A 12,700-nucleotide genomic window follows, 5' to 3' on the forward strand; every position below is an offset into this window, starting at 1 on the left:
GTGTTTTTCTGCAATGGTTCGTACTGTCATGTGTTGAGCATGTATGAAGAGGGGATTATTGGGAAAAACACAAACACCCATGGTCGGAGTAAGAGGAATTAATTAACCATATGCGATTGAAATCTTCGGAATCGAACCCTGGTTCCTATGAACCAAAAACCTTGACGCTAACCATCCATCCAAGAAGCTGGACTGTAGTGAACACATGGAACACGATCCTGAAATGACCGTATGACTTTTGTATGTAAATTTCGGTGTCTGTTACTCCTCCCTGGACAACAGAACACGAATTCCTTCTCGTGACTGATGACTCAGCCAGCACTGCCGGCAGTCATTAGCACGTAGACCGACTGACTTGCGGAAGGAAGTCGCCTGTACACTCTGTAGCGAACATTCTCACGGTACGTGATCATAGCTTATAAGGCACCGTTTTCGCAGAGAATACTAACGAGACTGACACAATATATTCCTCCGTGCTGTTCATGATTAAAGTTTATTTTTAATAATCCAGTCAGAGAACAGTGCCTGTTGAAATGCGCCTTGTAATTATGCTATACGTTATACTTGTAACAGTAAGATACGGCGAAACTTCCAGGACACATTTCTCACACGCAGAGGAAGAAAATATGTTACATGGACATAGGTTCGGAAACGCTTTATTTCCGTGTTATAACTCATTTTCTACAACAATCCACACTAGCTTACATTAATCATGGGAATCACACAGGAAGAGAACGTAGCGGCATACCACATGGAACTCTTGCTTCCATGAAATGTTTAAAATTCCTCCGTTAGCATGAATACATGCATCAATACAGATGGGGACACTTGTGTATATGTGGGGCTTGTCTTTTCTCCGTCTGTCATCCATACATTGTAGGCAAACATTTTGTAAAATAAATAAATAAATAAATAAATAAATAAATAAATAAATAAATAAATAAATAAATAAATAAATAAATAAATAAATAAATAAATAAATAAATAAATAAATAAATAAATAAATAAATAAATAAATAAATAAATAAATTGTGTATGCTTGTATCAATTCTATAAGATAGCATTTTGAACATTTCGTATAAGAAAGAGTTTCATGTAGAATGCTGGTATGTTCTCTTCCTGTGTGTTTCGCATGACTAATGTACTACATAGTGTTGTAGAAAGTGAGTTGGGAATAAAGCGTTTCTGGACTCATGTCCATATAACATATTTTATTCTTCTACGTCTGAGGAATGTTTTGTGTAAGTTTGACCGCACATTTTTGTTACATCCTGTATATCTCATATTTGGCACCAATCTAAATAGACGCAAGAGTGATAGGAACGTAATCTCCAGTCTTCCAATAAACCTTCTGACATTCTCTGCCACTTTTGGGGAATTTCTTAACAATGTTTCAGTGGTTTAAAGTTGCTTCAACTCAGAAATGTTTTTCATTTATTTTCGTCTACGATAGGGTAGGAAATGTCTAAGACGGGGAAATACGAGTAAATGATCGTAGCATTAATTAAGGTGCAGCTTGGTGTGAAAATTGAAAACAGGGCAGTCGATGGTGGGATTCGAACCCACTATCTCCCGAATATAACCTAACAGCTTATACTATGCATGGAAATTTACCCACTTAATATTGGTGCAAACAACAAGAAATTGCACTGTGGAAGATTGTGCTCATTCGTCCGTTACTCTTTCATATCGCAAAACCTGCACGATAGCCTTAATTGAAATCAATCCAGATTTTTGTGAAAAAATTTCAAATCCACTCCCTCGTTGAATGGTCGACATTAAGGCCTTCAGTTGAGAGGGTCTCGGGCTCGATCACCGGGGATTTTAATCGCATGTGATTAATTCTTATGCGTCATGGAAAGGGTGCCCGTCTTCGTCCCTACACCCGCCTCTTAATATCCAGGCAACACACCACACTACCAAAGACCACAGAAACACACAATAGTGATAACGTCCCTCTATACAGGGTTGGCGTCAGGAACGGCTTCCGGCCATTAAAAAAGGGCCAAATCCATACTGTGTGTGCGACACAGTTCACACCCGCGATCCCACAGGATTTGGAAAAGCGGAAGAAGGAGAAGAAGAAAATAATACATTCAAATGTAAAAGAAATACAATTAAACCGACCAAGTGGCTGTGTGGTTTGGATCACGTATCTATGAGCTTGCATACGGGAGGTATTGGGTTCGAGCACCAGTGTCGTAACCTGAAGATAGTTTACCGTGGTTTCTCATTTTCACACCAGGAAACCGCCCTAGTTTTACCTTAATTAAGATCACGGTCGTTTCCATCCCTACTCCTATCCCATCGTCACCATAAGACCTATCTGTGACGACGTAAAGCAGATTGTAAAAAGTTAAATACAATGTAATTAAATGTAAAATGTTGCAAGTTATTATTTCTTTACTGCAGTCTAAATTACATACAAACCGTAATTACTATCTGACTAAGAATCAGCAACAGTCACTGCACTTTTTGTCCGGTCATGCCTCCATCTACCAATTCATTACGAACTATGTGATGTTTGACTGCTTTGTGGGTTGCTTATTAAATGATTAATGGTTTGCTCATACGAATCGCGCAGTCAACTCGCTCACTCAAGCATTCTTATATACAGGTCAGTTTTACCGGTATTTTGTTAGGCTTTAGTATGTGAAAATTTAATATGTTTGAAAAGGATTACGAGAGGAGGGCAGAATTGTTAGTCATTTCATACCTAAAATTAGAACGTTCAACTGAATTGAATTGAATTGAATTGATTTCGCCTGTAAAAAGAAAATAGCTCTCTACAGTTTACCGCGAAAGAAATAATCCCCTCATCACGTTTATGTCTCCCATGTGTTAGAAAGGATGCTTGTTTTTTAATAGTGCACAACTTTATTTACACTGACCGGTAGGATCACTTGAATTTACAAAGGAAAAAGCGTGTTAAGTGTCGAAACATATGTTTTATATGTCCTGTACACATTGATTATTTTCTTGATAAAATTATCTTAGTAATGTTATCTGTCTGTTATTGCTACCCTTAGTTACATAGAAATTTTTCATGAAAATAGTCAACGTAAATAATAAAACAAATGTATCACAATTTAACACGCTTTTTCCTTTGAAAATTCAAGTTCTTTCTTAATCCGTTTACCCTATAAGGTTGGTTTCCTCTCGGACTCAGTGAGGAATCCCATCTCTACTGCTTCACGGGCAGTGTCTTGAAGCGTGAAATGTTGGGTCGGGTGGATACAATTGGGAAGGAGGAAAAGTACCCCTCCCAGGCGGCCTTACACTCTATGCTGAGCTAGAGCCTTGTGGGAGGATGGGAACATCAGAAGGGAGAGGCAAGGAAGTGGGAAGGAAGCGGCCATGCTCTTAAGTAAGTTTTTTTTTTTTTTTTGCTTTACGTCGCACCGACACAGATAGGTCTTATGGCGACGATGGGACAGAGAAGGGCTAGGAGTGGGAAGGAAGCGGCCGTGGCCTTAATTAAGGTACAGCCCCAGCATTTGCCTGGCGTGAAAATGGCGAAACCACGAAAAACCATTTTCAGGGCAGCCGACAGTGGGGTTCGAACCTACTATCTCCCGAATACTGTATACTGGCCGCACTTAAGCGACTACAGCTATCGAGCTCGGTCTTAAGTTAGGTACCATCCCGGTATTTGCTTGGAGGAGAAGTAGGAAACCACGGAAAACCACTCCGAGGATGGCTGAGGTGGAAATGGAACGCCGCTATGCTCAGATTGTGTTCCAAGGCTGAGCGGATTTCGTTCCAGCCCTCCTACCACTTTTCAAATTTCGTGGCAGAGTCGGGAAAGGAACAATGGCTTCTGGAGGTGGCAGCTAATCACACTAACCACTACACCCTAGAGGCGGTGAAAATTGAAGTAACCCATTAATTTTGCTGCTCATTGTATTTTTAATATGATTTTCGTCTGACCATGTGATAACACCTAGTTAGAATTTATGATTTACCTGAACCTCAGAACAGTCTCAGGGGTATTACGCATCTTATCTCTTGTAAGTGTCGTATTGTATTATAGATAGACTACCGTTCTCGGTACTTAACCTTTGATAGCTTTTAATATCACTGCCGAGATTTCGTCAAATTCCTTACGGTTGTTATCTTGCTATGGCCAACACCTCTCCTAATGATACTTAATAGCTTGTTATGCGTTGTGGAGTGCTGCATTAGTCTAATCTCAATCTCGTGACTAAAAAACGATGGTGTCATATCCGGATTCAACTAAAGTGTCTTTTAACATTTCAGTGTCCGGCTCCATGGGTAAATGGTTAGCGTGCTGGCCTTTGGTCAGAGGGGTCCCGGGTTCGATTCCAGGCAGGGTCGAGAATTTTAACCATAATTGGTTTATTACGCTGGCACGGGGACTGGGTGTATGTGCCGTCTTCATCATCATTTCATCCTCCTCCTCACGACGCGCAGGTCGCCTACGGGTGTCAACTCGAAAGACCTGCACCAGGCCTCTCCCGAGGCCACACACCATTATTATTAACATTTCAGTACGTATCAGGTCTTTTGACTGTTCTGTAAGAGTTACTACTGGACATGGTAGCAATCTGAGATTAATAATCTATCTATTAAAAGAGTTTACTAAAAACGGCAAGTCCGTCCGTCCGTTCTACTGGATCGATTTGCCTCCTTTTTATTTTGTTCTCTCCGGAATTACCTGCTAGTGAATCATGAGGCATTGATAGGTCTCTAAGTTCAGTCAACTTTGAGTAATCATAAAATCAAGTCATTAAATAGTCACTCCACTAATACCAGGCGAAGGCTTACCCTAACCCGCAATACATTCTGTACTTAGCAGGTTGCTAAAGGACTAACACTTTCATTAATATTCTGTTATATGTGATTGATGTTCATCCTAAGTAATGTCATTGCATAGAGCAAAGTTTGTTTACTACCTGCCAAGCCAGAGAGTATACACCTCCCCTGATCACGGAAGAATACCATTCCATGATAAATACTCGTTGATTCTCTAACCTTTCCCGTATTCCAAATATACTCAACAGATGGCAGAGCTTACATGCTGCTAGGAGAAAAAAGTCTACGTTCAAACAGACCCCGTCCTGACATACTCCTTAGACATTATCTGCGAACACCTATCGAAGGATAACCTAGCCACACAAGAACGAGTGAAGGCTTTAAATCTTAAAAACGTTTTCTGCCAGAAAAAAAAAAACCTCCTTCGAGACTAACCTATGAGCTCACAAGACAACTGTTCTATATAGAAGAACTGAGATTAAAAATACCATTCCCTTCTACGACACAATACCAAGCTTTACCATCAAGAATTGCACGATTATAAAAGCTAATATAAGTTATGGATAGACTTTTACCGGACAGACGGCACGATGACGTCAGATGGTATGAATTCTGACTACGAACTGCGGCATACCATATTGCACTTATTGAATTCATATAAAACCATTGAAAAGGGCGGGCACAACAATATGTCTACAACAGGCATTTCAAGACGAGTTGAAAATGAAAACCTACAACCCGTTTTCCAGTCTTTGACCGGAATCAGATATAGGCTGTTATTACGATGGGGTCGCCACTCCCAAAGTGATTTATATTAATGTGTGATAGATGCTATGAAATGAGAATGGAGAGTGTTGCTGGAATGAAAGACGACAGGGAAAACCGGAGTACCCGGAGAAAAACCTGTCCCGCCTCCGCTTTGTCCAGCACAAAACTCACATGGAGTGACCGGGATTTGAACCACGGTATCCAGCGGTGAGAGTCCGACGCGCTGCCGTCTGAGCCACGGAGGCTCTCAAGACGAGTTACATGACCTATTTATAATGAGCAGTACAGGTCCTCTAGCTATAATCATAGTAATAGTATTATTATTATAATTTTACGTCCTACTAACTGCCTTTACCTTTTCTGGAGATGCCGAGGTGCCGGAATGTTGTCCCACGGGAGTACGAGCCAGTAAACCTACCGACACGAGTCTGACGTATTTGAGCCGTATATTATAGACTGAGCCACGATCTAACCTGCTAAGTTCGCAACAGAAAGCCAGCGCCTCAACCGTCTGAGCTACTAAGCCCAGCAATCTAAGATAAAAAATACGACCAAGTTATCCTCGTTCCCCGTGATCAGCGGCAGTAGATAATATAGCTTGAATATTTGCTCCCATATCTTTGTTTCCAGTCTAGAAAGTGTATGTAGTACAGAAAATGTAATTTGTAGTTTACTTCCTTTTAACATTGATGTGCTCCAATGTAGTTTAAAAAAGAAATAACCCTTATTGTTATATACTGTAAGCTTCCAACATTCTGCCTGTTGGCATATATATTATGACACCGTCGTTAGCCTTTTCGAGCCCCGTTGGTCGAGAAAAAAATAATCAGAATGTTGACCAGCAGGGTAGGGGAGGTGGTGGTATACATTTTCTAACGATTAGATTACGTGCCAAGAGCCTGGGTTAAATTCCACAACCTATCCACACTGCTCATACGGAGTGAGGCCATATGACGCTATTTCAGTAATAGTAATTCGTCCGTCGGATGGGGACTTAAAGCTTTGAGCATACACCTTGGTGTTACTAGACTGGAGAAGGCTACGTGCTGACACCAGATTTCACCCTCTCCCTACCTAATCATTATCATCCCTCATCCAGACGTGCGGGCCGCCCATGCGCGTCAAATAGAAATACCCACACCAGGCGAGTCGAACGTGTCCTCGAACACTCCCGGCACTGAAAGTCATACGATAAATAAATTAAATAAATAAATAAATAAATAGATCATACGTATAATATTTCTGAATTGACATAATAGAACAAAATATCATAACATATTTATTTAAGCACTAAGTGTGCATACATATTGAATTTCGAAAACATATTTTGAAAAACATTTCGTTCTTTTATTTCATGAAATTTCCTACAATTCTACGGTATAATATTTGGGACATGAAGAAACACTTCATTAAATGTGTGTGACATTTGAATCCTTATCTTTTCTCTCTCGGAATGGGCGGTTAGCGGCGAGCAGCTGTGAGCTTGCATCCGGGAGATTGTGGGTTCGTATCCCACTATCCCAGCCCTGAAGTTGGTTTTCCGTGGTTTCTCGTTTTCACACCATGCTAATGCTGGAGCTGTATCCTAATTAAGCCACGGCCGCTTCCTTTCCACTCATAGGTCATACCTATCCCACCGTCGCCATAAGGCCTATCTGTATCGGTGCAACGTAAGGCAAATTCGAAAAAAAATTGTGAATTTATCTCTCGGACGACGCATTTCTCAGCAAGTCTTTCTTGGCTTTAAACAATATACTATCCATATAAATTACCAAAGAAATAGACTGAAAATAATTAGAAGACATATGCTTCCTACTAGAATTGGAATTAGGGACACATTTTCGTGGATGAAAGACTGCGAAGTGTTAAGATACATTGTAGTCACACACTTTAAACCTATATTTTGTATCTATACCTCTATCAAATTTGTGTTTTGAATTTTAAAGGGATACCATTATTTTCGAATGGCAAGCATTTGCTGATTTCGCTAAGAGGGTCGAACCATGAAATCTAGTCGGCAAGATGAGGATTGGGATTGTTTCCATACAGACTGAGCAAGTCGGCAATGTATCCATGCACTCAAACGATGGTGTACTCGGACACCGCCATAGGTAGTTCTAAAGACGGTCTCCTGCATTTTCACATGAGGCAAATATTCTGGCCGTACTTTAATTTAGACCACGGCCGCAACTTTTATGAGTTGGTTATTCCCCTGGAGCAATACCAAGTCATGTATCCTCCAGGAATGATCGTTAGTGACATTATAGACAATACTATTTGTCGTCAGGCCCTTTTGTAATGTCCATGTGGTTTTATTCAGTTAATCGTCACATATCTTCCAATAAGTACCGATTAGCCATGAAGAATTCATGGAACGATCAAATCAAAAATGATGCACTGAATCGTCAACAATAATCGTTCCTAGGTTGGTCGCAAAAGCCAAATATCGAGAGTTCATGGTCCGGTTAACCCCTACGTTGGTTGGTCATACCCTTTGTAATAATGTTATTGGCTTTACATCCCACTAGCTACGCTTTTGGAGACGCCGAGGTGCCGCAATTTAGTCCCGCAAGAGTTCTTTTACGTGCCAGTGAATCTTACAAAACGAGGCTGACGTATTTGAGCACCTTCTTATACCACCGGACAGAGCAAGAATCGAACATGCCAAGTTGGGCATACCCTTTGTTGTGAAAATGGATTAGGTCTCACAAGAACTATTATAACAGAACTGTTTGGATAAAAAAACAGTTACCCTTCTTTGTTATGAATACATGCAAATAAAATAATGAAAATATGACTAGTCATATCTGGTGTATGAAATAAGCCGGAAGTTCGGGTCCTTAATGTTAAAGGGTTTTAAAAACTCTATGGCGAAGAGTGGTGTGAGATTTCGCGATGGGTCTTTTCACGCGGGTTTTAAAATTTAAAAGTCTAATTATTCTGACCTTCTCGAATTGTCTGGTGGGTAAACAGTCTCTCTAGTCTGACCCTGTCCAGGTCTGGCCAGTCCATGAACTGACTGGTAGTTTGAGGACAACCGTCAACCACTCTGCGTCACAGTAATCAGCTGCAGAGCATATACCATGTCGAGTGGCTGAACAGCGGAGAGTTGTTAAACTTGATCCCCTCGTTGTTTCGGAGGATATTGCTCCCTGTCAATAATATCCTTGGTCTCCGGATGGGGATTTTCAATACGGGAGAGATATCCCAGGGTTCAGTGCAATATGTAGTAAACCTGTCCGCTTTAGTAATATTTGTTCGCATCTGAGACAATTCCCGCATTTCTGCTGATCACAACCTCCACCCTCACGAATACTATATTCAAATGAGGGCTGCAGAGTTGGAATTCATGTGGAAATGCTCCATTCCTACGTATGAGAGGAACCTTCCCTCCCTCCGGAGCACGCTTTGTACGAAGAGACTCGAGTTAACACAGATAATCAGCCTTTGTACAGCACTGAGTGCACTGCGTGGGAGCAGCAAAGGAATCCTGTTTCATGTTTTGATCGCTTTGCACGATATAAAACGGGGAGAATCCTTAGCGTATTGAGTCGAAATGACATTAGACTATAGACCGAGCGAGTTGGTCGTGCGGTTAGGTTCGGGAAGCTGTGAGCTTGCATTCGGGAGATACTGTGTTCGAACCCCACTGTCGGCAGCCATGAAGAGGGTTTTCCATAGTTTCCCACTTTCATACCAGGCAAATGCTGGGGCTATATATTGTTAAGGCCACGTCCGCTACCTTACCAAACCCCTGAAAGTGGGGGACGCAAAGGAAGAATACACCCACGGTATCCCCTGCCTGTCGTAAGAGGCGACTAAAAGGGGTGAGCAAGGGATGATGGATTTGTAACTATGAGATTACCTGTGGTTAGTGACATTACACGAAGAACACCATGGGTCAACGTTACGTACCACAATGTGAGGAATACTATGGGTCTGTGATAAGTGTCATTCGGGGAGGAGCACCATGGGTTTACATTTTCTGTGATTAGTGCCACTATATGAGGAACACCATGGGTCTACGTTAGCTGTAATTTGTACTACCATATGAGGAACACCACGGGTCTGGGCGTCGCCTGTGATTAGTAGGCCTACCACCATGTGAGGAACACATAGGTCTGCGTTACGTGTGAGTAGTACCATTATGTGAGGAATATCATAGGTCTATGTTACCTGTGAGTTGTGCCATTTTATGAGAAACACTATGAGTCTACATCATCTGTGATTAGTACCACTATCTGAGGAGCACCATGCGTCTTCGTTACCTGTGATTACTACCACTCTGTAAGGAACACCTCCGGTCTGGGCGGCGCCACTATGTGAGGAATACCATAGGTCTGCGTTACCTATGAGTAGTACCATTATGTGAGGAATATCATAGGTCTATGTTACCTGTGAGTTGTAAGATTATATGAGACACACTATGAGTCTATTTACCAGTGATTAGTACCATTATGAGGGGCCGGTGACCTGGATTTTGGAGCCCTTTGGATAACAAGCATCATTCCAGAAAATAAGGCATTGCGAATCGGATCCACTGATTGTTTAGATTCATAGTCATTTTTCACCATCATTCGTATTAGATTATAGTCAGTGGATAAATGTTGAAGTTTTAATTATCGCTTCATTTCGTTGCACCTCGTAAATATTAGGCGCCGATGACCTGTTAGGCCCATTTGGAAAACAAACATCATCATTATCAGCTGTCTTTACAATCCTAGGCCTTTCTCATCCCGTAGTCACTATAAAACTTATCTGTGTCTGTGAGACGTAAAGCAAATTATTTAAAAAATGCAGTTTTAACAATTGTTTATTTGATTTCTCATTCAACAGGCCTTTCTTCTCACTCACAGGATATTTTCATTAGTTATTACCTTTTCTATAAATTTATACTATATCAAAAAACAAAGAATATACAAGCAAACAATGTACAGTGGTACAGTCACTTAAAAACGACAATGAGGGCATGGTATTGTATAAGTTACTCGCGGGTTCATTTTTCTCAGAAACAATTGATCTTATAGATATAATGTTTGTTGTGGCTAACCACAGGGTTTGTATCTATACGTCGGAAGTGAATTATTATTATTATTATTATTATTATTATTATTATTATTATTCTGCTTTTCCTACCCTTTTGGAGTTGCGGGTGCAAACTTCTCGCAGATGTGGGTTTGGCCTTGTTTTACGGCCGGATGCCCTTCCTGACGCCAATCCTATGTGGAGGGATGTAATCACTATTGCGTGTTCCTGTAGTAATTGGTAGTGGGGTTTGTTGGCTAAATGTGAATAGGAAAGTGTCGGGACAACACAAACACCCAGTCCCCGAGTTTGAAGAATTAATTAAAACCCCCGACTCGGCTTGGAATCGAACCCCGGATCCTCTGGACCGAAGGCCTCAACGCTGACCATTCATCCATGAAGTCGAACACTTGGGAGGTGAATTATATTGAGATCATTCAAATTTAAGTCTTATAAAATATTAAATGTGAATAACATCAAATAAGCCTCCCCAGCAACCACTCTTTTTTTTTTGGTGACTGTACCTGTGTATTTAATTTAACGTCTCCTAAAATACATATTTTAAAATAAAATTAAATTTCCATACCTTAAGGTCAAGAACAGGTCACTGTTAATCAGTAAACTCAGTTTCTAATCACGAAATAAACTGGTCAGATGCTACGTCTCAACCATCACTTTGTATGGCTCAGAAGCATGGACACTGAGAAAAACTGAGAGGAATTACCTGAGGACTTTTGAAATGTGGTACTGGAGATAGACGGAAATAACGTGGAGAGACTGGTTACAAATGAAGGGGTTTTAAAAAGAATTGACGAGAGGAAGGTAGTTCTTGACACAGTTCTTCAGAGAAAATCCGTTTGGACATATCGCGAGAGATACAAGATGCCGTTGAAGGAATACTACTGGGACATCGCAGACCTGAGTTATGAAGAACAGAGCTGCAAGACGATTCAAAAGAAAACACATCATGAAGCGAATTCAGAAGGAGGAAGCTGAGATTAGAGGGACGTTGAGAGCCAAATTCACAGGCCGAATCAAGATTCTACCATCAGGAATAATAATAATAATAATAATAATAATAATAATAATAATAATAATAATAATAATAATAATAATAATAATAATAATAATAATAATAATAATAATAATAATAATAATAATAATAATAATAAACTGTATATAATAACAATTTACAAGGATAAAATATATATTTTAAGTTTGCTGTTTGCGTGAGTTCCCTTCTGACATAACCGTAAGACCAATATGCCAAATATGACCATATTTGGCACTTCAGCTGATTGTAAATAAAGGTTACAGATCTCTGCACATGTTTATGAGGGTGTTTAGGGGTTGTAGTCAGGATGTAAAGGAGAGGGCATACAAGTCTCTGGTACGACCCAAAATAGAGTATGGTTCCAGTGTATGGGGCTCTCACCAGGATTACTTGATTCAAGTACTGAAAAAAATCTCAAGAAAAGCAGCTCGGTTTGTTTTGGGTGATTTCCGACAAAAGAGTAGCGTTACAAAAATGTTGCAAAGTTCGGGCTGGGAAGACTTGGGAGAAAGGAGACGAGCTGCTCGACTCAGTGGTATGTTTCGAGCTGTCAGTGGACAGATGGTGTGGAATGACATTAGTAGACGAATAAGTGTGAGCGGTGTCTTTAAAAGTAGGAAAGATCATATTATGACGATAAAGTTGTAATTCAAGAGGAAAAATTGGGGAAGATATTCTGTAGGAAGGGGAGTTAGAGATTGGAATAACTTACCAAGGGAGATGTTCAATAAATTTCCAATTTATTTGAAATCATTTAAGAAATGGCTAGGAAAACTATAGATAAGGAATCTGCCACCAGGGTTTCTGGCCTAAATATAGATTAGTAGTGATTGATTGTTTAAAGATGAGTATGGATAGAAATCTCGATTTAGGCACTATCTTCGTGCGTTCAAAGCTGCAGGCTCGACTCATAGAGCAGGTACAAAAATCGACCAGCATTTGCGTGATGTTGGAGTGAGGATCCAGGGAAGTTCCCTTTGTGAGGAATTGGAATTTCAAACCCACTTCTACTTCACTGCCCTCGCGAAACACCCCACTCTGGCTCTCACGCCAGATTTTTAAATTGCTGGTAGGGCT

The sequence above is a fragment of the Anabrus simplex genome, chromosome 1 (genome assembly GCF_040414725.1).
Source record: "Anabrus simplex isolate iqAnaSimp1 chromosome 1, ASM4041472v1, whole genome shotgun sequence".
Lineage (NCBI taxonomy): Eukaryota > Metazoa > Arthropoda > Insecta > Orthoptera > Tettigoniidae > Anabrus > Anabrus simplex.